We start from the raw sequence: 25,206 nt of genomic DNA, 5'->3' as shown, positions 1-25,206 counted from the left end.
TTTCAGCGTTCCAACATCCGGATTATAGGGGTACCATAAGGGAGAAAGAAACAGCCACGAGTGAAAAACTTATTTGAACAAATAATAAAGGAGAACTTCCCCAGTCTGGCAAAGGAAATAGACTTCTGGGAAATCAAGGAAGCTCAGAGAGTCCCAAAGAAGTTGGACCCAAGAAGGAACACACCAAGGCACATCATCATTACATTAGCCAAGATTAAAATGTAGGGGAGAATCCTAGAAGCAGCAAGAGATAAGGGGACAGTCACCTACAAAGGAGTATCCATCAGACTGTCAGTGGATTTCTCAAAAGAGACCTTCCAGGCAAGAAGGGGCTGGAAAGAAGTATTCCAAGTCATGAATCCAAAGACCTACAGCCAAGATTGCTTTATCCAGCAAAGCTTTCATTTAGAATGGGAGGACAGATAAAGTGCTTCTCAGATAAGGTCAAGTTCAAGGAGTTCATCATCACCAAGCCCTTATTATATGAAATGTTAAAGGGACTTACATAAGAAAAAGATGATGAAAAATGTTAACAGTGAAAGGACAGCAAACACACAGTTATTAACAACCACACCTAAAACAAAAGCAAACCAGGAGGACAGCTAGATCAGGAGTGGAACCATAGAAATGAAGAACACATGGAGGGTTAGCCACAGGGGAGTGGGAGGAGGAGAAGGGAGGAGAAGGGGGGAGAAGGTACAGAAAATAGCATAGACATTAGGTAGAAAATAGGGGGGAGGGCAAGAATAGTGGGGGAAATATAGAATCTAAAGAACTTGAGACACGTGGTTATAAACTAAGGGGGGGGAGAACGGTGGGGGAGGGAGTGTGCGGGTGGAGGGGAATGAAGGGGGGGAATAGAACAACTGTAATGGTATAATCAATAAAATATATTTTAAAAAAGAAAAAGAGAAAAAGAAAGTTTATTTCTAACATCTCTTATGTATATTTTAATTTTTTAAAACAAGTTTATTAATGACATATTTAAAGAGAAACTTCCACCCCCTGGAAATAGCTTTAAATAATAAATAAAATCTACCTCCTACCTTTCTATGCCCTCATCATCCCATTCCCTTCAAATCAAAGTGGGAAAAGGCAAAGGAAAAAAGCCCCCAAATTAAAAACCAAACATCACCCTCAAAATCCTCTAAATAGAGGTAATGCATCTCCCCAGGTGGGGAGGGGAACTTATACTGGAGCTGGGGAATTTATACTGGAAATGGAGAGATCTTTCTACAGAAACCTGCAAAGAAAGACACTCAAAGCAATAAATAAATAAATAAATAAATAAATAAATAAATAAATAAATAAAATAAGAAAAGAAACACAAAAGGAAACAAAATAGATCACCAGGGAATCTGGAGGGGCAGAGAGCTAGAAAACAGGACAGGAACAGGCAAGAGGGAACTGAGAATGTTAGGGAGAAGTTAGAGGGAAGATAAATAGGACATGGTGATGTCCTTGAGTAAAAAAAAAAAAACCACCCAAAACCCGCCTACCATCCATGCCCACCTACCCTTGAGCAGCCCCAAGGAGGTGAAGCTGGACAAGGAAATGGGGAGTAGTTTGCACACTTGAGATGTGTCCATGTGAATCCCCAGAGTGAATGAGCAGCCCCTGGACCTTCCCCTACTCCCCAAAGCAGGTTGCTCCTCAGCAGTTAGTTATGGGGTTCTCCCCGCTTCCATAGTATGTCTTATTTTTAAAATATATTTTTTCCATCAAATTCACCTTCTGTTTTTTTAAAGGTTTTTAAGAAACCTTCATTTTTCTTTTTTTCCCTCTTTCCCCTCTTATACGCACTTTTTTTTTCAGTAACGCGGATACTATGAGGTAAACGAAGTCTCTTTAGCCCAGCTCCTGTAGATGCCAACCCCAGGGCCTGCAGTTAAAACTAATGTGGACTCTAGAGCAAGGACTATTACAGTTGGTGGTCTAGGCATGATACATAGGAAACCCCCAGTCTATTGTCTGATGCCTGGTCTCTTGACTCATTTTGGGATCACCTTGATTTGTGTTCCTCTAAACAGGGACTCATCTAAGGCCAGAGAAGTCCTCATTGACTCTGAAAACTATATATGCAAACCTTTTGGGATGGCCACTAAATTTGTCACAGAGTATGGTAACATGGTTAACTGAACCACAGCCATGAAAGTGTGCTTCCAGCTCCTCTGCTGTTGCACCATAGTCCACACTACCAACATAGATGGAACAGGCATCAGCCTCCATCTTCTCCTCAATAGATAATGATCACTAGGCTAGCACTGCATGGAGCTGGTCTCATATTTATACTTCTCCACCTCATTCTTTAGCTCCTTTAGCTTCTCAGCTTCTTGCTCTATCTTCCTGACTCCAGCTTTGATCACTTCCAGCTCCTAATCCTCAGATCTTTAATGACATCATCCCCCAGGTCACTCTTAACCAATCCAGCTCCTTCTCTTCATGGCTGCCAAGGGCTCCTGAGCAAGGCATAGGGCCCAGAGCCAGAGGATGCACGGCTTGGGTGGCTCTTCTTTGGGCTCAGGATGGCTGGGGCTCCAGTCCCTCAGACTCTAGGCCATTCTGTAGTTTCTTGAACCCCACAGGACCTCCTCCCCAGCCTGCCCACTGGATGGGGGAACAAAGATGGTGGGAGACTCCAGTCTGCCCATCACCCCAGACTGGAGCCCCGACTGCCAGCCTCACTGACACAGTGGAACCTAGGTTCTCTAACTTAATTCTTTCTGGAAGACTATCCAAGAAACGACTTGTTCAAAAGCCTAATCTCCTTTGTTTGTCACCTGAAAGACTCATCAGCATGAAAGGGTTGTCCATCAAGAACCAAAGTTTTGTTCATCAACTGGGATGTTTTCCATGAACAATGTGAACCACATTGTTCGAGATGAAAGAATGTTTGAGAACCGAGGTTTGATTGTAACCTCATTCAGAATTAAGTTTACATACTTTATTTAACACATGTATAGTGTTTATTATGTACCAGGAAATATTCTAAGCACTTTTAAATCCTCACAACAACTCTATGAATTAGGCTCTATTATTATGTCTCTTTTCAGATGAGGAAACTGAGGCAATAAAGGTTTAATTTCTCCAAGTTCACATAATTGGTAAGTGGCAAAACCAGAGTTCAAACCCAGGCTCCAGAGTCTGTGCTCTGAGAAATCAATATGCTACTTTTCTCAAGGGTCTTTTCTCTCCATTCCCACAGCACCCTAGGCATACCTCTATCTTAGCATTTAGCATGATAGTTTGAAAGTAATCTCTCTATGTGTCTGCCACTTCACCATGAGAGTCTTTAAGCTTAATGGTCTCTGAAGTATAGCATTGAGGTCATGAAGTTTGGAATGAGGCATACCTGGGGTCAAGTCCCACCTCTGCTATGCACTAGCTGTGTAAACTTAGGCAGATTATTTAACCTTTCTATTCATCCTTTTCCTCATGTCTAAAGTGGGGCTAAGAATATCTCAGGGTAGTAGAAAGAATTAAACAAAATGATATATTTAAAGCTCCTAGCACAGAGTCTCAAATAGTAAAAAAAAACCCCCACCTCTTGGTAATGCTTGACTATTATAAGTAATTATTATTATCTATGCATCTGTAGAAACTAGCATAGTGCCTGGAAAATAGATATTTGAGGACCACTTGTTGAACTAAACTACTATGGAAATCTTTAGGCTGACATAGGTATCAGAAGTATCTCTCAGTATATATGACTTTAGCAATGGTTCACTGTAGTTAAGCAAGATGTCCTACCTCACTTTGCTGGGGAACCCATAAGAATTCTACCTTCAAATGGTAGATATCCCTGTAGATCTCTAATCATATAACTAATAAGCATATCATTCTGGTGCTTGCAACCATCAGTTTTAGGCTCAACTGGGATAGCTTATCACTTTGAAGTGAGTGTTGTTATCTGTAAGTCACTTGAGCATCCCTCAAAATGAAAGAGAACCCCATTTCATTTCCTTTTCCTAGAACAAGGGCTTCAGAACTCCCCAGGACTCTCTATTCTGATTCAGTCACTGACCTTTTTAGTTCTGAAATTCCAATGCAGATTTCTTCCCCAGCATCTCAGAGCTTTGATCTTCTTTGCTATAATTTCACTTGTCAAATGGATGACATAATACAGTTATCAGACATGCCCAGGTCACCTTTAGATAGTGTTGTTGTGATGGAAAATGCCCCAGGTATCCATTAAGTGCCCTTCTTCTTGCACTCAAGAGCAGCAGAACATGCAACTTGAAAAGTGGAAGTAGAAATAGATATTTCACCCAGGGAATAATACAACCCCTTTGGATACTAGGGGAATGAAAGCTCCTAGAGCAGAATTTCTTGGTTAACTTGGGGCTAAGGAAAAATATCTGAACCCACTTTCCTTCATAAAAGAGGACTGTATAGCGACCACTGATCCTCTTTACCATAAGAACCTTGCAGAGCCCATAGGCCTACTTGATTATCATCAGTAAGCACTTTTAATAATTTTAAGAGGAGAGGCAAAGTAGAAGAAGTTGAAATGAATTTGAATGGATCCTGATGACAATCTAAAATCTGACAGTTTGATTAAACCTCTAATAATTTTTATGTTGCCATTTTTCTCTTTTCCCCATAAAATCTGGTGGACAGAACCCCACCACCACTACATACATTTTAAAAAGTCCAGTTACTTGATGGTTCTGGATTCTCAGGTGCTAAGAGAATTTAATGTAAGGGAGTAATGACTATTGTGTGCCTTTGGTCAGGAAAGGCTACCTGGAGAAGGTGTCCGGTCAGTCCATGAAGATTTAGTAGACTTTAGAAGGCAAGGGCTTTCAGAGTGGAAGAAAAAGGCTTGGATATGAGCCAAGACACACAGCACACATAATACACTAGAGGTGAGGTTTGTGATTTTATGCTCAGGGTAAATCCTGGTATTCACCTCTTTTTTTCTGTACGGATAGGTGGTCAGAAACAAACCATGGAGAGTCCAGGAGCAGAGGTTGGAAAAGTTTGCCTCTAAGAAAGTTTACTGGACCAGAAGTGAGGAGATATGATTTCTGATCCTGATTCTACCACTAATTTGCCCCATGATGTTGGGTAGGTCATATAAATCTCTCTTTTTTTAAATTTTTATTTAACTCTTGTTCAAGTACAGTTTTCTGTCTTGTATTGCCAGCCCTGCCCCCCTCCAGTGCTCCCCACCTCCCTCCCAACTCTATCCCCCACCTTAGTTATTGTCCATGTGTCCTTTATACTTGTTCATGTGAGTCCTTCCCCTTTTCCCCTGTGATTCTCTCCCCTCCCCCCTCCGGACCCTGTCAGCACAATCTGTATTTCAGTGTCTTTGGTTACATTTTGCTTGCTTGTTTGTTTTGTTGTTTAGATTCCTGTTAAAGGTGATATCATATGGTATTTGTCTTTCACCCCCTGGCTTATTTGGCTCAACATAATGCTTTCCAGTTCCATCCATGATGTTGCAAAGGGTAGGAGTGCCTTCTTCCTTTCTGCAGCATAGAATTCCATTGTGTAAATGTACCATAGTTTTTTCTTGTCAAGTTAAATAGAGATAGATATATTATATGATCGGAGTACCACACAGAACTAGTAGGAGAATTAGGAGAAAGCTTAAAAATATCCATCAGATATATGACTAAGTTTCTGAGATACTATTAATAAAATATAGATACCACTGAAAGACGGACCATTTTTGGCCTTGTCAGTTTGCATCTTATTAGATAATAACTATCAGCCTGTTCAAGGACTCCAAGAAATGGGTGTTGGGTACAGAGAAGAGAAAGGATGTATTTTTAACAAATGAAGAAACCAAAGCTCAAAGAACTTAAATCACTCCCCAATTATTGAGCAGGGATTCTGCCAAAGCTAAATGTAAACCACTTCACTGCTTTGCTTCAAGAACCTGGAAACCAATTTGTATGTCCTAGAAGGCCATTTAAAATTGCCTTGTGACTTCTGGCCAAGATGGAGGTGTAGATGGAAACACTGTACCTCCTCACACAACCAAGTTTAAAGACAACAAAGTTTTAGTAACAAAAACGCATCCAGAACACAGAAAATTGAACTGTACAGAAGTCTGACAACAACGAACCTTTCATCCAGACCAGTAAGAGGGGCGGAGTCAGCAGCTGGTGGAGTGGGGTTGGGCAGGAAAAAGCTGCTGGACCGACCCAGGAGTGCAGGCAGCAATTGGAAGATCCCAGGCATGGGGTGGCAATGGGCAGATCCAGTGAGAGCACAAGGCGATTGGCTGACCACAGTGACACATTCACACTCAGATAAACCAAGCGAAGGAACAAGTAGTGAGACAGACCACACAGGCTAGGGCCCCAGCAACGGGAATTAAAGCCTAAAAGCACCAATTGGAAAAACTTTCGGGGTCCAGGTGCCGGGAGAAGCTCCCAGGCTCACAGAGAGTTTGTTGGGGAGACCCACAGGGTCCTGGAGGGTGCACAGGCCCACACACCTGGGAGCCAGCACCAGGGGGCCCAGTTTGCTTGTGGGAAGCAGCAGAGGGGACTGAGGTCTGAGAGAAAGCAGAATAAATGTCATTGCCCCTCTCTCACCCCACCCCCACATATGGCGTCACAACCCAGTGACCTGGGTCGCCCCGCCCTGGTGAACACCTAAGGCTCCACCCCTTATATGTAACAGGCACGAACAGACCAAAATATTATGGCTCAAGAAGAACACCTCAAAGCTCCAGAGCTGATATTTCTAAGTGACCAAGAGATAGCCAGCCTCTCAGAAGCACAATTCAAGACACTATTTATCAGGATGCTCACAGAACTGGTTGATTTTAGTCACAAATTAGAGGAACAAATGATGGCTAAACTAATTGAAATGAAGGGAAATGCACAGGAAAACAATAGTGATGGAAAGGAAACTGAGACTCAAATAAAGGGAGTGGACCAGAAGGAAGGAAGAAATGACCAAACGGAAAAGAATGAAGAAACAAGAATTCAAAAAAAATGAGGAGAGGCTTAGGAACCTCCAGGACATCTTTAAACGTTCCAACATTCGAATTATAGGGGTACCAGAAGGGGGAGAGGAAGAGCAACAAGTGGAAAACTTATCTGAACAAATAATAAAGGAGAACTGCCCCACTCTGGCAAAGGAAATAGACTTCCAGGAAATCCAGGAAGCTCAGAGAGTCCCAGAGAAGCTGGACCCAAGAAGGAACACACCAAGGCACATCATAATTACATTAGCCAAGATTCAAATGAAGGAGAGAATCCTAGAAGCAGCAAGAGATAAGGGGACAGTCACCTACAAAGGATTGCCCATCAGACTGTCAGCAGATTTCTCAGAAGAAACCTTACAGGCAAAAAGGGTCTGTAAAGAAGTATTCCAAGTCATGAAAAGCAAGGAACTACATCCAAGATTACTCTATCCAGCAAAGCTACCATTTAGAATGGAAGGGCAGACAAAGTGCTTCCCAGAAAAAGTAAAGTTCAAGGAGTTCATCATCACCAAGCCCTTATTATATGAAATGTTAAAGGGACTTATCTAAGAAAAAGAAGACAAAAAATATGAACAGTGAAAGGACAGCAAACTCACAGTTATTAACAACCACACCTAAAACAAAAGGAAACTAAGAGGACAGCTAGATCAGGAGCAGAACCATAGAAATGAAGATCACATGGAGGGTTAGCCACAGGGGAGTGGGAGGAGGAGAAGGGGGAAGAAGGTACAGAGAATAAATAGCATAGATGGTAGGTAGAAAATAGACAGTGGGGAGGGCAAGAATAGTATGGGAAATGTAGAATCTAAAGAACTTGTGACACATGGACATAAACTGAAGGGGGGAATGGTAGGGGAGGGGTGTGCAGGGTGGAGGGGAATGAAGGGGGAAATAGAACAACTGTAATGGTATAATCAATAAAATATATATAAAAATGAAATTGCCTTGTATTATTGATGAATATTTCAGGGATAATAGAAGTTATATTGAAGGCAATATTTTGGAGGTTGGCAGCTAAACTAATCTCTGATTGAGTTGGCAGCCCTTTAAACTATCAGTAGGTACTGCATGTAATCCTTTTCACCTCTAATGATACAAAATTACAATAAAAATAAATTTGTTTTATATACTTTTATACAACCTTATACATTTTACTTCTAGTATACATGAACTAGATGTCATTCCTTTTGAGCCTGACTTGGAAGAGGGAATTTGGGGTTGATAACACTGAAAAGGGAGGTAATGTCCCTTTAAAATAGTAAATATTCCTGTAGTAGTGCCTCAGGAGAGTAAACAACTGAAAGGAAAGTGAGCATGGCGAAGATTTGTACTCTGGTGAGATCAGTGCAGAGAAAGGGAATTCATGTTTGTATAAGAGGGCATGTCATTGGGTGTGGGAGTCAGGGAGGGAAACCATAGTGACTGTGTTGCAGCCCTCCAATGCTCGTACTTGGTCATCAAAGTCGCTTCAACCCTCTTCCTGGTCTCTTTGTCAGTCACTGCCCATCTCAGCTACTAGAGAATGACCAAGAAGAACAGAAAGGTAAAGAATTATCCAAATTGCTCTCTAAGATATGTTTTCTCATCTCAAAACATATCTTCTCTTAGGAAGTAGACTTGTGAAGTTCCTGAAGATCTTCCTGCTGCTCCACTAAGATAATAGTCCAGCTGTTCCTTCCATTTTCTTTGGTATCTTTAGCCAGCATTCAGCATCTTCATGAGAGGTTACTGGTTACCTTTCTAAAAACATATTTGGCCAGTTTCTTCATATGTTAAAATTAGATGGTAAAAAATGTGAAACTTCAAAACAATCTAAACATTTTTTAAATAAATTTTATGACTGTTGTGAAGGTTACAGCCTTCCTCTTACAGCAAAGGGAAGATTTTAAAGAAACTGTTCTTTTGCCTAACCCAGAAAAATCCCCTCAGTTGAATGAAGGAGTTGGTGGAAGTTCAAATTTGTTTATCAATATATGACTTTAATCAACCAGAGGATCGCGGTTCGATTCCCAGTCAGGGCACATGCCTGGGTTGCAGGCTGGTTCCCTGCAGGCCAACTCCCAGCAGGGGACGCACAAAAGGCAACCATACATTAATGTTTCTCTCCTTCTCCCCGCCTTCCCCTCTAAAGGTAAATAAATAAAATTAAAAAAAATATATATATATATATATATGACTTTAATCAGAGTCTGAAGGTGATCTCTTGTTAATAATTTGGCATATTAATCATTTAAAAAATAAAACATTTTTGTTCTGGTGAAGAGAGAGGCACAATAATTCTTCCTCATCCCTCCCACCCCAGTGAATGTGTATTTTACATAAAATCACATAGACAAATTCTCTTAACAACTTTAATATTGTGCTATTAGAACAATACTTTGTGAAAAGCATTATCAGTGAGTACTTAGGTACTCTCCACTTTAAAATGAATGAATTCTCCAACACTCTTAATAGTATCCACTTTTCTCAGCTAAATAGTCTGTAAGTTCAAAAGGTTAACAAGAATATTTCTTGTTAACCAGGACTAGTAAGAAGAATATTTCTGGTAAGAAGAATATTTCTTCTAACCAGGACTCAAATTAATGATTTACAGAAGAAGGAAGGAGTAGACATTCAACCAGAACAGAATGAAGAAACAAGAATTCAAAAAAAAAAAGAGGAGAAACTTAGGAACCTCTGGGACAAATTTAAACGTTCCAACATCCAAATCACATGGGTACCCGAAGGAGAAGAGGTAGAGCAAGAAATTGAAAACTTATTTGAACAAATAAGGAAGGAGAACTTCCCCAATCTGGCAAAGGAAACAGACTTCCAGTAGTCCAGAAGCTCAGAGAGACCCAAAGAAGTTGGACCTAAGGAAGCACACACCAAGGCACATCATAATTACAGTACCCAAGATTAAAGAGAAGGAGAAAAATTTAAAAGCAGCAAGAGAAAAGGAAACAGTTACCTACAAAGGAGTTCCCATGAGACTATCAGCTGATTTCTCAAAAGAAATCTTGCAGGCAAGAAGGGGCTGGAACGAAGTATTCCAAGTCATGAAAGGCAAGGAACTAAATCCAAGATTACTCTATCCAGCAAAGCTACCATTTAGAATGGAAGGGCAGACAAAGTGCTTCCCAGAAAAAGTAAAGTTCAAGGAGTTCATCATCACCAAGCCCTTATTATCTGAAATGTTAAAGGGACTTATCTAAGAAAAAAAGATAACCAGCCCTGGCTGGTGTAGCTCAGTGGATTGAGCACGGGCCTGCAAACCAGACGATCACGGTTCGATACCCAGTCAGGACACATACCTGGGTTGTGGGCGGGTTCCCAGTAGGGGACCCACGAGAGGCAACCATACATTGATATTCCTCTCCCTCTCTCCTTCCCTTCCCCTCTAAAGATAAATAAGCAAAATATTTTTTAAAAAAAGATAATCAAAACTATGAACAGTAAAATGAAAACCAACTCACAACTCTCAACAACTTAACCTAAAAAAAACAAAAATACACTAAACAAACAACTAGAACAGGAACAGAATCACAGAAATGGAGGTCACATGGAAGGTTATCAGCAGGGAGGGGAAGGAGGGAGAATGGGGGAAAAGGTATAGAGAATAAAAAACATATATGGTAGGCATAAAATAGACAGGAGGAGGTTAAGGATAGTATGGAAAATCGAAAAGCCAAAGAACTTATATGTGTGACCCATGTACATGAACTAAGGGTGGGGGGTGAATGCTGGTGGGAGTGGGGTGTAGGGTAGAAGGGAATAAAGAGGAGAAAAATGGGACAATGGTAATAATACAATCAATAAAATATATATTTTAAAAATATATCTCCTTATGTAAAATGTGACATATATGTGGGAGTAGCGTTTTGATAACCATTTGTGAGCTCTCTGCTGGTAGATTTAACAATATCCTTTGTGATCTTATGATAACTAATAACTACGGATACTATGCCTCCTTCCACATAGGGGCCAGGACATAGTGTCTACAGAATCATATATCCATTAAGGTAACACCAGCTCTGTCATTTTTAACATATGGCATCCATTGTCATCCTGGATTCTGACAACCAGCCAACTGATGGGAAAGAGAAAGAGTGGAGATAGTGTGTGAGCTTCTTAGATTGGCCTGAATGACACACACACCCCTGCCACCAACATTCCATTGGTGAGAACTTGTCATAAGTCCCTGCCTACATGCAAAGGGAACTGAGAAATGATAGTTCTTGTCTGCAGAGCCACTTCTCAGCCACAACTTAGCATGATGAAAGGATAGTATAGATGGTTGGAGGCTAAGTGTCTTTGTCATAGTTGTATTATGCCAGTCATTTAAATTCTCAGGTCCAACCCTACAACCCTCACTCCTTTATATACTCTGCTTTGTGAGGCTGTTGTTAACACACTACAAAAAAAAGTGTTAATACACTTTTCTGCTTTGTGTATTGCCTCTATGGTAGGTTCTGCCAACAGGGAGCAGTAGAGGGAGACTGCAAAGCAGGAGGAGGCCCAGACTGGTGTAGCTCAGTGGATTGAGCACAGGCCTGTGAAGCAAAGGGTTGCTGGTTCAATTCCCAGTCAGGGCACATTCCTGGGTTCCAGGCCAGGTCTCCAGTAGAGGATACATGAGAAGCAACCACACATTAATGTTTCTTCTCTCCCACTCTTTCTTCTTCCCTTCCCCTCTCTCTAAAAATAAATAAGTAAAATATTTTTTTAAAAAGCCGGAGGAGGAAGACATTCCTATGTGCTTCCTTGCTGTAGGTTTCCTGTGTGCTTGTGGTTCCTGTATCACCCCAACCTTGCTTCTTCACACTGGAAACACTAATGCCTTCCTATAGCACTAGCTGAATTGCTTTGCAGTTTTTCTCTTACTTGGAAGAACCAGCTTCCGCATGCTTCACTCAGAGACAACACCAATTGTCTGTACCCTCTTCTCAGAAGTCTGGATCCCAGCAACACAGGCATGCTCCTTCAAGTTCATAGATCCCAGCACTAGCTGGGATAAGTTCCCCCTTTTCAGAAGTCTGAGTTTTAGCTCCGTGGAGCCCCTCCACACCAGGTTTTGGATTACAATTCTTCTCTTTTCCCCCCAGCCTAGGGGTGATAGCTACTTTCCGAAGTTTTTTACCTTTGTGATACCTTAGAGCAGCACTGTCCAATAAAACCATAATGTGAGTACCATACTAATTTTTTATTTTCTAGTAACCACATTTAAAAAGTGAAGAGATGAAATTAATTTTAATCATATATGTGTTTAACCCAGTATATCTGATCTGCTTCATTTCAAAATATAATACTATAAAAATTATTAATGAGATACTTTTATATGAAGTCTATGAAATCAGTTGTACATTTCAAACTTACAGAATATTTCAATTTGAATGATAATTTTTCACCCTAAATACTTGATCTGTATTTAGATTTCTTAAAAATTTACTGTTAAAAATGTGGATTTACATACCCAAGATGTTCCAAACATACTTAAAAGTTTTCTAATATTTGAATTGAATATCAGTTTTTAACATTTTATTTTGAAATAATTATATATGCATAGAAATTGCAAAAAATGCTACAGAGAGGTTCTATGTACCCACCCCCCAGCTTCCCCCATTGGTGACATCTTCAATAACTATAGTGCATTGTCAAAACCAGAAAATCAATTGGCATGATACAATTAACTTGACTACAGGTTTTTCACCAGGAGTGTGATTGCTGGGTAATATGATAACTCTATGTTTAATTGCCAGAATGGCTTCCAGAATGGCTGTACCATTTTACATTCTGGCCAACAATGAATAACAGATCTAGTTTCTTAGCATCCTCATCAGCATTTGGTGTTATCAATGTGTTTTTTTTCAATGTTTTTTTATTTTAACCTTTCAAATAGGTATGTGGTAGCATCTCATTATGATTCTAATTTGCATTTGCCTAATGGTTAGTATAGTTGCACAAGTTTTAATGCATTTATTTACCATCTGGATATCATCTTCAGTGAAATGGCTGTTCAAGTCTTAGCTCATTTAAAAACTGGATGCTTGGGGTTTGTTTTAATTTTTTTTCAATTACAGTTCACATTCAATATTATTTTATATTAGATTCAGGTGTACAGCATAGTGGCTAGACAATCATATACTGTACAAAGTGTTCCCCTGATATTTCCGGTACCTACCTGGCACCATCCATAGTTATTACAATATTATTAACTATATTCCCTATACTGTACTTTACATCCCCATGACTATTCTGTAACTACCAATTTGTACTTTTCAATTCCCTCACCTCTTCACCCATTCTCCTCCACACCCACCCATCTGGCAACCATCAATCTGTTCTCTGTGTCTATGAGTCTATTGAAATTTTGTTTATTTTTTGCACAAAGATTCTATTTTCTCCACATCCTCACCAAAATTTTTTATTTCTTGATATATTAATGATGGCAATTCTAACAGGTATGAGGTGATACCTCATTGTGGTTTTAATTTGCATCTCTATGATGATTAGTGATGTTGAGCATCTTTTCATATGTTTGTTGGTCATCTGTATGTCCCCTTTGGAAAAATGTCTATTTAGGTCCTCTGCCCACTTTTAAAAATTGTATTGTTTGTATTTTAGGTGTTGAGTTGTATGAGTTTTTTAAAATAAAGTTTGGATACTAACCCCTTATCAGATGTATCATTCACAAATATGTTCTCCCATTCAGGAGGTGGCCTTTTCATTTTGTTGGAGATTTCCTTTGCTGTGCAAAACCTTTTTAGTCTGATATTGTTCCATTTGTTTCTTTTCTCTTTTTTTCCCTTGCCTGAGGAGGTATATCAGAAAAAATATTGCTACAAGAAATGTCAGATATTTTTACTGCCTATGTTTACCTCCAAGAGTGTTATAGTTTTGAGGCTTACATTTAATTATTTAATCCATGTTAAGTTCATTCTTGTGTATGGTGTAAGAGGGTGGTCTAGTTTCATTTTTTGGCATGTATCTGTCCAATTTGCTCAACATTATTTATTGAATAGAATATCTTTACCCCATTGTTTATTCTTGCCTCCTCTCAAATATTAGTTGTCCAATTAGGTGTGGGATTATTTCTGGGGAAAAATTGGGTGGTTAGGTTTCTTACAGTTAAGTTTTGGGAGTTCTTTATGTACTCTGGATATAAATCCTTTGTTATATATATAATTTGCAAAAACATTCTCCCAGTCTGTGGCTTGTCTTTTTATCCTCTTAACAGGGTTTTTCACAGAGCATGTTTTTCATTTTGATGAAATTCAATTTATTGATTTTTTTCTTTTATGTATTGTGCTTTTGGTATCATGTCTAAGAGTTCTTCACCTAACTCAAGGTCATGAATATTTTCTCCTGTTTCCTTCTGAAAGTTTTATAATTTTACATTTAAATCTATGATCCAATTTGAGATCATTATTATGTAAGGCCTGAGGTTTAGATCTAAGTTTATTGTTATTTTTTGCCTATGGATATCCAATCTCCCCAGCACTGTTTATTGAAAAAACAAGCCAACCCATGTGTCTGTGGTTTCACAATCACCCAGGCTCTATGGTTCAATGGATGGACTTACAAGACTCAATAGCTGGCTTTACTCACAGGTAAGGTTTATTACAACAAAGGGAGGATATAGACTGAAAGCAATAGGAAAAATGTATGCATCGGGCAGAGTTTAGAGAAATCATGCATAGACTTCCCCATCTGAAGCCTCACAGGCTATGCTTTCTCTCTAGCAGTGAAGTACAGGGACATGTGCAGAATAACTTTACCCAGGGGAACCTGTTCAAGTCTCAAGATCTGAGGCTTTTATGTGTAGAGGAGCAGCTCTGTTATGGCAATGTGGTGATAAGACACATAGGCAAAGCCTTGACCTGTAGTTTATCTGAGTCTTTGTAGAACTCCTTGTGATCCACTCAGAACACAAGAAGATGGGAGATACTTTCTGTTTTGGAGTCATCCTTTTTAGTATGCTGGACAAAGGAGCACAGGCTACTGGTACCTTTGGCTACTCTTCTTTTCACTTTCCATGTGAGTAATAAACTGTCTCAATCTAAAAAAGGTTCATTGTGTCTTTACTGGCTGAATCTGTCAAGCCCTAGCTATTTCTCACACTCCATTGAATTGCTCTCTCAACTTTATCAAAATCAGTTGGGTATATTCATGTGAGTCAGTTCTTTTTAACAGTTTTATTGGGGTATAATTGACATATAATAAACTGCACATATTTAAAGCATACGATTTAAATTTTGACATATGTATACACCAATGAAACCATCAAGTGCCCTTGGTAATGCCCCCTTCCCCTCTATCTCCAGGTAATCACTGATCGGCTTTCTGTCACTTTGGCTTAGTGTGTATATTTTTAATCAAACATTGGACCATACATCTTTCTACTTGACTTCTTTCATTGAGCATAATTATTCTGAGGTTCACTCATGTTGTTACATATATCAGTAGTTTCTTCTCTTTTTTTCTTAGTATTTCACTATATGGATATACAACAAATTGTTTATCTATTCACCTGTTGATGGACATATGGGTTTGTTTCCAGTTTTTAGCTATTACAAATAAAGCTTCTATGAATGTTCATGTACAAGCCTTTCTGTGCATACATGCTTTCTTTTCTCTTGGATAAATATCTAGGAGTAAATTGTTGAATCATTTCATAAGTGTATGGTTAACTTTTATTTTTATTTTTTTATTATTTTTAAAGATTTTATTTATGTATTTTTTACATAGTGGGGAAGGGAGGGAGAAAGAGAGGGAGAGAAATATTGATGTTCAAGAGAAACATCCATCGGTTGCTTTTCGCATGCATCCTTGGGTTGCTGACCCACAACCAAGGCATGTACCTTGACGGGGAATTGAACCTGCAACCTTTTGCTTTTCAGGATGATGCCCATCCCACTAAACTACACCAGTCGGGGCAACTTTTTAAAACATTATCAAAGTGTTCTACAAAGTGGTACTATTTGCATTACCACCAACAATGAAAGAAAGTTCCACTTTATTGGAATCCTTAGCAATGTTTAATATGGCCATTCTTTTTAATTTTCATCATCCTAATTATTCTATAGTGTTATTTCATTGTGGTTTTAATTTTCATTTACCTAAGGACTAGTGATAATGAACTTCTTTTGATGTACTTATGTGCCATCTGTATGTTTTCTTTGAAGAAGTGTCTGTTCAAATATTTTGCCCATTTTGTATTGATTGGGTTGTTTATTTTCTTCTGAGTTTTTACACTATTTTGTATAGTGTGGATACAAGTCTTTTATAAGATATACGTTGTGCACATATTTTCTCCCAGTCTGTGAATTACCTTCTCATTGTCTTAAGAGTGGTTTTCAAAGAACAAAATTTTTAATTTTCACAAAGACTAATTTATCAATTTTTTAAATGGATTGTGCTTTTGGTGTCATGTCTTAAAAAATCATTGCCTACCTGAAGGTCATGAAGATTTTTCTCCTATATTTTCTTCACAAGTTTTACAGTTTTAGTTTTCATATTTAATTTTATGATCTATTTTGAGTTAATTTTATGTATAGTACAAGGTAAGAATTCAAGTTATTTTTTGCAGATGAATATACAATGATTCTAGCACCATTTCTTAAAAAAAGTTAGTTATTCCAGTGAATTGTCTTTGTACCTTATAAAAAATCAGTTGTCTATATTTGTGTGGTTATATTTCTGAACTCTCTATTTGGTTCCATTGATACACATCTGATATCAATACCATACTGTCTTAATTATACTGTAGCTATAATTTGCCTTAAGATAAACTAGGGTTAACCTTCCAAATGTATTTTTTTCAAAGTTGCTTTGGCAATTCTAGGTTATTTGTATTTCCATACAAATTTCAGAATCAGCTTGTTAATTTCTACAATTGCGCTGGAAATTTGAAAAGAATTCTATTGAATCTATAAATCAATTTGGGAAAAATTGTTATCTTAACAATATTGAGTGTCTGACACAAGAATAAAGGACAATAGCCCTGGCTGGTGTAGCTCAGTTGGATTGAGCGTGGGCCTGCGAACCACACGATCGCAGTTCAATTCCCAGTCAGGGCACATGCCTGGGTTGCAGGCCAGTTCCCAGCGGGGGACACACAAGAGGCAACCATACATTGATATTTCTCTCCCTCTCTCCTTTCCTTCCCCTCTGAAGATAAATAAATAAAAATTAAAAAAAAATAAAGGACAATATAAGTCTCCATTTAGATTTTCTTTAGTTTCTCCCAGTAATGCTTTATGGTTTTCAGCATACAGGTTTTGCACATCTTTTTCTGATTTATTTCTAATTATTTAATATGTTAATGCTATTGCAAATGTCATTTTAAAATTTGAATTGTTCATTGTTTCAGTTGTTCATTACAGTTGTTTCAATTGTATAAAAATTATATATTACCCCTGGCTGATGTAGCTCAGTGGGTTGAGCACAAGCCTGCAAACCAAAGGGTCACCAGTTCAATTCCCAGTCAGGGCACATGCTCGGGTTGCAGGCCAGGTCCCCAGTGGGGGGTGCACAAGAGGCAACCACATACTGATGTTTCTCTTCCTCTCTTCCCCCTCCTTTCCTCTTTATCTAAAATTAATTAACTAATTAATTAAAATCTTTAAAAATTATATATTAATGACATAACCTACAACTTAACTTAACTTTACTTACATATTGGTTATAGAAACTTTTTTTTGAGTCCAGCCAATTTTTTATATACAAACAAGTTATCTGCCAATAAAGAAAAATTGTATTTCTTGCTTTATATTTGGGTCCTTTCATTGAATTTTTCCCCGTAACTGCTCTTGAAAGAACCTCTGGGACAGTGCTGAATATAAGGGGAGAGAACAGACATCCTTAACTTGTTACTGATCTTATAGGGAAAGCACTTAGTCTTTCACCATTAAGTATGATGTTAGTTTTAGGTCTTTCATTGATACTCTTTTTCAGGTTGATTAAATTCCCTTCTATTCTTACTTTTCTCAGAGTTGTTATTAGTAATGGGCATTGGATTTTTTGTTAAGTGATGGTTCTGTATATATTGAGATGATCCTATGGCTTTTATTTGTTTATTTGCCAATATAGTGAATTATATTGATTTATTTTCAAATATAAACCAAGTTGCATTTCTGACATAACCACACTTACACATGATATAACTCCTTTTCTAGTTGGCTGGATTCAATCTGTTAAAATTGTATTTTTTGTTTTTGTATTTGTGTTCATGAGAGATTCTAGTCTATAGTTTTATTTGCTCTGTTTCAGCATCTGGGTAATGCTGTCCTCTGGAAAACTTTGAGTAAAAGTGGTACTATTTCTAACTTATATTGTGGTAGACATCACCAATGAAAACATATGGGCCTAGAGTTTACTTTGTGAGAAGCTTTCTAACTGAAAACTCAATTTCTATAATAGGATTAGGGCTATTCATGTTATATATGTGTATTTAATTATTTATTTCTCACCTGAGGACACTTTCACAATAATTTTTAGAAAAAGAGGGAGAGAGAGAAACATAGATTTGAAAGAGAGAAGCATGGATTGGTTGCCTCCAGTACATGTGGACCAGAGATCATATGCCTGGACCTGGACCAGGTATCGGGTATGGGAATTGAAGATCAAAACCACAACTTAGGCATGTGCCCTGATCAAGAATTGAACCTACACACTTTCTGTTATGGGACAACCCCCCAACCAACTGAGCCACACAAGTTTGGACTATATATGTTTTGTTTTGCTTGTTTTATGTTTTTTTAATATATATTATTGATTATACCATTACAGTTGTTCTATTCCCCCCCTTCATTCCCCTCCACCCGCACACTCCCTCCCCCACCATTCTCCCCGCCTTAGTTTATAACCACATGCTCAAGTTCTTTAGATTCTATATTTCCCCTACTATTCTTGCCCTCCCCCCTATCTATTTTCTACCTACTGTCTATGCTATTTTCTGTACCTTCTCCCCACTTCTCCTCCTCCCACTCCCCTGTTGCTAACCCTCCATGTGTTCTTCATTTCTTTTTTTTTAAGATTTTATTTATTTATTTATCTTTAGAGGAGAAGGAGAGAGGGAGAAAAACATTAATGTATGGTTGCCTTTTGTGCGTCCCCTGCTGGTAGTTAGCCTGCAAGGAACCGGCCTGCAACCCAGGCATGTGCCCTGACTGGGAATCGAACCGCGATCATCTGGTTCGAAGACCCGCACTCAATTCACTGAGCTACACCAGCCAGGGCCTATGTTCTTCATTTCTATGGTTCCACTCCTGATCTAGCTGTCCTCTTGGTTTGCTTTTGTTTTAGGTGTGGTTGTTAATAACTGTGAGTTGGCTGTCCTTTCACTGTTCCTATTTTTCATCTTCTTTTTCTTAGATAAGTCTCTTTAGCATTTCATAGAATAAGGGCTTGGTGATGATGAACTCCTTGAACTTGACCTTATCTGAGAAGCACTTTATCTGTCCTTCCATTCTAAATGAAAGCTTTGCTGGATAGAGCAATCTTGGCTGTAGGTCTTTGGATTTCATGACTTGGAATACTTCTTTCCAGCCCCTTCTTGCCTGTGAGGTCTCTTTTGAGAAATCCGCTGACAGTCTGATGGGTACTCCTTTGTAGGTGACTGTCCCCTTATCCCTTGATGCTTCTAGGATTCTCTCCTTCATTTTGGTCTTGGCTAATGTAATGATGATGTGCCTTGGTGTGTTCCTTCCTGGGTCCAACTTCTTTGGCGCTCTCTGAGCTTCCTGGATTTCCTGGAAGTCTATTTCCTTTGCCAGACTGGGGAAGTTCTCCTTTATTATTTGTTCAAATAAGTTTTTCACTCGTGGCTGTTTCTTTTCCCCTTCTGGTACCCCTATAATCCGGATGTTGGAACGCTGAAAGATGTCCTGGAGGTTCCTAAGCCTCTCCTCATTTTTTTGAATTCTCATTTCTTCATTCCTTTCTGGTTGGATGTTTTGTTCTTCCTTCTGGTCCATTCCATTGATTTGAATCCCAGTTTCCTTTCCATCACTATTGGTTTCCTGTGCATCTCCCTTCATTTCAATTAGTTTAGCCTTCATATGTTCCTCTAACTTGTGACTAAAATCAACCAGTTCTATGAGCATCCTGATAAACAGTGTCTTGAACTGTGCATCTGAGAGGCTGGCAATCTCTTGGTCGCTTAGAGTCATCGGCTCTGGGACTTTGAGTTCTTCTTGCACCATCTTTTGGGCTGTTCGTGCCTGTTCCGTATCAGGATAGGAGTCCTAGGTGTTCACTAGAGCAGGGCAACTCAGTCGCTGGGTTGTGACGCTGTATGTGGGGGCGGGGTCAACGAGGAGCAATGGCATCCCGTCTGCCGCCTCCCACTGGCGCCGCTGCCACAGGTGCCATAGCTGCCACCATCACCGGGGCCCGCACGTTTCATCCCACTGCACGCGAGTGTGCCCTCGCCGTCAGCCCTCCACCACTGGGTTCGCCCCCTGGGGCCTGTGTGGTCCGTCTCACTGTGCGTGAATGTACGACCAAGGTCAGTCTGCCCCACATCCTGACTGGGTCCGGGCCACTTGCGTGCCTAGGTCTGGGGATCTTTCCTGCCCAAGCCTGCTCTCTGCTGGCTCCACCCCTCTTACCGTTCCGGTTGAATGGTTCATTGTTGTCGGACTTCTGTATAGTTCAATTTTCTGTTCTTTGGCTGTATCTTTGTTCTCTAAACCTTTGTTGTATTCAAACTTGATTGTGGGAGAAAGCACAGTGTTTCCACCTATGCCTCCATCTTGGCGGAAATCCCATGGACTATATATGTTTTTGAATGAGCTTTAGTAGTTTGTGTCTTTGGAGCAATTAGTTCATTTCTTTTGTCCTCAAATTTATTGAGATAAATTTGTTCATAACGTTCCCTTATTATTCTTTTACTATTTGTAGAATCTGTAGTGGTGTCTTGTCTCATTTCTGACATTGGTCATGTTTGTCTTCTCTTTTTCTGATCAATATAGCCAGACTTTTATCAACTTTACTTATTATCTGAAAGAACCAGCTTTTAAGATCATTGAATTTCTCTATTGGTTTTGTTTTCTGTTTTGTTGATTTTTGCTTCTTCCTTTGGGCTTAATTTTAATCTACCTTTTCTAGTTTTTTAAGGTAGAAGCTGATATCATTGACTTGAATTGTTTTTTCTTTTCTTACATATGCATTTAATGCTATAAATTTTCTTCTATTGCTTTATGGTGTCTTACACATTTTGATATGTTGTGTTTTCATTTTCATTTAGTTAAAAATACTTTACAATTTCTCTTTTGATTTTTTTCTTTGACATGTATTATTTATAAACATGCTATTTAGCTTCCAAATATTTGGGGATTTTCCCAGATATCTTTCTGGTATTAGAACCTAATTTATTTTCACTGATGTCAGAGTACATACTTTGTATGACAGTACATTTTTTGCTTCATGTATTTTGAAGCTTCATTATTAGTTACATATTTAATATTGTTATATCCTCTTTTTAAATTTTTATTTTAATCTCATTTTGATCCCTTCATCATTATCATCCCAGGTAATATTCTTTGCTCTGAAAGTTACTTCGCTGTTTTTAACATAGTCATTCATCTTTCCTATATCTGATGTTAGCATTAGTTAACTAAGTTCATTAGTTTCCTGTGGCTGCCATAAAAAAAATTACCAAATTCTTGGTGCTTATTGTCCCACAGTTCTGGAAGTGAGACGTCCAGAATCAAGGTGTATTCAGGACCAGGTTTCTTCCAGAGGCTCTAGGGGAAACTCCATTCCTTGCCTCTTAACCTTCTGCTGTCTGTTGGCATTCTTTAGATTGTGTCTGTATTTCTTTTTTCTACTCTATATTCATATTGTCTTTTCTATGTGTCTGTGTCAAATCTCCCTCTGTGTCTCTCTTATAAGAATAGATGTGATTGTGCCCTGGCTGGTGTGGCTCAGTGGATTGAGCGCGGGCCTGCGAACCACACGATTGTGGTTCGATTCCCAGTCGGGGCACATGCCTGGGTTGCAGGCCGGTTCCTGGCAGGGGACTCACGACAGGCAACCATACATTGATATTTCTCTCCTTCTCTCCTTCCCTTCCTCTCTAAAGATAAATAAATTAAAATTTAAAAATTTAAAAAAAGAATAGATGTGATTGCATTTAGGATCCTCCTAATATGCTCCTCCTCTCAAAATCCTTAAGTTAAATACATCTTTTGCCATATAAGGTAATATTTACAGGTTCTGGGGATTAAAACATAGACATATCTTTGAGGCCACCGTTCAGCCTACTACACATGGTATATCTTTTCCTATCCTTTAATTTTAATTTATTTGTGTATTTATATATAAAGAATGTTTATTGTATTGTAAACAACATGTACTTAGTCATTGCTTTTTAAATCCAGTCTGACATTTCCCTTCTAATTGAAGTACATGGTAGATAATGGTGGACCTCCAAAGAGTCCACATTCTAATTCTGTGAACTTATACAAATGTTACCTTACATGGCAAAAGGGACATTGTAGAGGAAATAAGTTAAAGATTTTGATATGGGAAAATTATCCTGGATTATCAGCGTAGGTTCAGTGTAATCACAAAAGTCTGCAAATAGGAAGGCAAGAATCCGAATGAGAAGAATATGTAATGACAGAACAGAGGTTTGAGTGATATTCTTTGGATATTGAGGTCGGGGCCATGAACTAAGGAATACAGGCATCCTCTAGAAGCTGGAAAAGTAAGAAAGCATATTTTCCCCTAGAACCTCCAGAAAGAACATAGCCCTTCTGACACCTTGATTTTAGCTCGAGACCCATGTCAATCTTCTGACCTACAGACTGTAAAGTAATAAATTTGTGTTGTTTTAAGCCACTAAGTTGATGGTAATTTGTTACACCAGCCATAATAAACTAATACAAAGTGTTTATATCATTTATATTTAATGTGATCATTGATATAATTATGTTTAAATCTTTTATATCGCAATTTGTTTTCTCTGTACCATCTGTAGTTTGTCCCTTTTTTCTTCTCTGCCTTCTGTTGGATTAATTGAATATGTTTTAGATTTTACTTTGCTTCTTTCATTGCCTTTTGAACTATAATTCTTTGTTTTGTTATTTTAGTGGTTGCTTTAGGGTTTATAGTATAGATCTTTAACTTATCACAGTTTAAGTGATATTCTATTCTTAACAAATAATACAAAAACCTATAATAGTGCAACCTCTGTTTCCCTTTTCTTGGCCCTTATACTATGGTTTTCAAGTATTTTACTTAAACATAAGTTACAAAGCCCACAATACAGTTTTATTATTTTTGATTAAATAGTCAATTATATTTTAAAGAAATTTAAGAAATAAAAATATATTTTTACTCATGAAGTTTCTGTTTTTAATATCCTTTATTACTTTGTGTAGGTACATATTTCCATCTGGTGTCAGTTTTTTATCTGCTTAAAGGATATCTTCCAACATATTATAATTAGGTCTTCTGGTAATAGCTTAAAATTTTTTATATGTTTAAAATGTATTTTATCTTTGTTTTTTAATTTTTAAAAGTTATGATAAAATACACATAACATAAAATTTGCCTTCTAAATTATTTAAGTGTACAGTCAATGGCATTAAGTACATTCTCATTGTTGGTGCAACCATTACAACCCTCCATCTCCAGAATATTTTTCACCTTGTAAAACTGAAACTCTATACCCATTAAATAACTCCCTGATCTTTCCTCTCTCCATCCTCTGGCAATTTCTATCTCTTTAAATTGGACTATTCTAGTACCTCACATAAGTAGAATCATACAGTAGTTGTATTTATATAAATTTTCTTTGATCAAATAGCTCATACAGTTTTTTTTCTCCTGATTCGACCCTGGTGATGCATTTATTCAGACAGTTTCATTGTCAAGGCAGAATGCTGATGGTACTTGAATCCTAATGACATGGATTTTGCTGTCCTTTACTAGCTGACAAGCAAATTACTTAATCACTCTAATCCTCACAGTATTACCAGATAAAAGTGGAGAGAGTAATACCTACTTCCCTTAATTATATGTGAGGACATATGAGAACACCTGACTCATAATAGGTGTTCAAAAGTTGTTATTTTCTTTTATTTACTTCTTTATGATCATCCTCTAAGCATCTAGAACTATCTATGTCAGCAACAACCTCCCACAGTAGTTCTTCCTCTGTCTTTCTGCCAATACCACACTGTGATGTAGCACTTTTTATTGGGATTCTTTTTCAGCAATTCTAATCTTAAAAAGTAATGAAAGTTCAGTGTTAATGAATTATGGTAGCTTACCTGACACAAAGCAAAAAAGTAATTGATATACTTTAAATTCCATGGTAGGGTCAATAAAGGAGATATTATTGAGGGAGGACAACTTTTGTTTGCCTCAACCTAGCTCACAGAGCAATCTTTACATGGCACCCAAGTTGAAGAATGTCTAAATTGACTCTTTTGATGTTGGGAAACCCTTATCAGATCTCATACTTAATATGGTGAACTATTTTAGTCATCTGGGTATAAATGATCCTCATAACCATTTAAATATCACCTGTATTACTTATATCACTTATAATACTAGAAAGTTTGATTAGTCATTTTTTATCAGTGGTTCTCAACTAGTGGCAGTTTTGCCTGCCAGAGGACATTTGGCCATGTTTGGAGATATTTTGGTTGTCTCAATTGTGGGGGAGTGTGCTATTGGCATCTCATGGGTAGTGGCCAGGGACGTTACGGAACATCCTATAATGCACAGGACAACATCCCATAACAAAGAATTATCTGTCATAAACTGTCAGTAGTGCTGACATTAAGAATCCCTGGCCTAATCTGAGCTTAAAGATAAATGTAAATCTATTGTGCTTCTCCTGAACTCAATACTATTTATTTATTTATTTACTTATTTATTTATTTATTTTTAAAGATTTTATTTATTTAGAGGGGAAGGGAAGGAAAGAGGGAGAGAAATATCAATGTACGATTGCCTCTCGTGGGTCCCCGGCCGGGAACTGGCCTGCAACCCAGGCATGTGCCCTGACTGGGAATTGAACCACAATCATCTGGTTCACAGGCCCACGCTCAATCCACTGAGCTACACCAGCCAGGGCCTCAATACTATTTATTTTTGGATTTCATGTGCTTTTGTTTCATTTTGGGGTAGAAAATTAAAGGTTAACTAGGTCACATAAATACTCTCAAATGTTACTCAGAGAAGCAGAGTGTGTTTAGGTTCTAACTTTGTTTTCTGCTAATCTGATAAATCAATTATTTTATACCAAAAATTTT

At 38.2% G+C, this 25,206-nt stretch overlaps 1 long non-coding RNA gene and 1 pseudogene across 1 annotated transcript in view; one reads left to right on the top strand and one right to left on the bottom strand.

Annotated features, from left to right (window-relative positions):
* Window positions 1-1,826: 1,826 nt before the first annotated feature.
* Window positions 1,827-3,240, bottom strand: LOC118983757 (polyadenylate-binding protein 2-like; annotated as a pseudogene).
* A 1,708-nt stretch (window positions 3,241-4,948) lies between these two features.
* LOC118983759 (uncharacterized) overlaps window positions 4,949-25,206 on the top strand; it is a 40,190-nt gene continuing 19,932 nt past the window's right edge. Inside the window, exon 1 of the long non-coding RNA XR_005065797.1 lies at window positions 4,949-5,070. This is a non-coding gene — a long non-coding RNA (uncharacterized LOC118983759). The remainder of the gene's footprint in view (window positions 5,071-25,206) is intronic.

This window comes from Sturnira hondurensis, unplaced genomic scaffold, assembly GCF_014824575.4.
Source record: "Sturnira hondurensis isolate 20B ecotype Veracruz unplaced genomic scaffold, ASM1482457v3 Scaffold0003038, whole genome shotgun sequence".
In the NCBI taxonomy this organism is placed as follows: domain Eukaryota; kingdom Metazoa; phylum Chordata; class Mammalia; order Chiroptera; family Phyllostomidae; genus Sturnira; species Sturnira hondurensis.
Note: the sequence above shows the minus strand (reverse complement) of the source record. Positions and strands in the feature narration are given on the sequence as shown.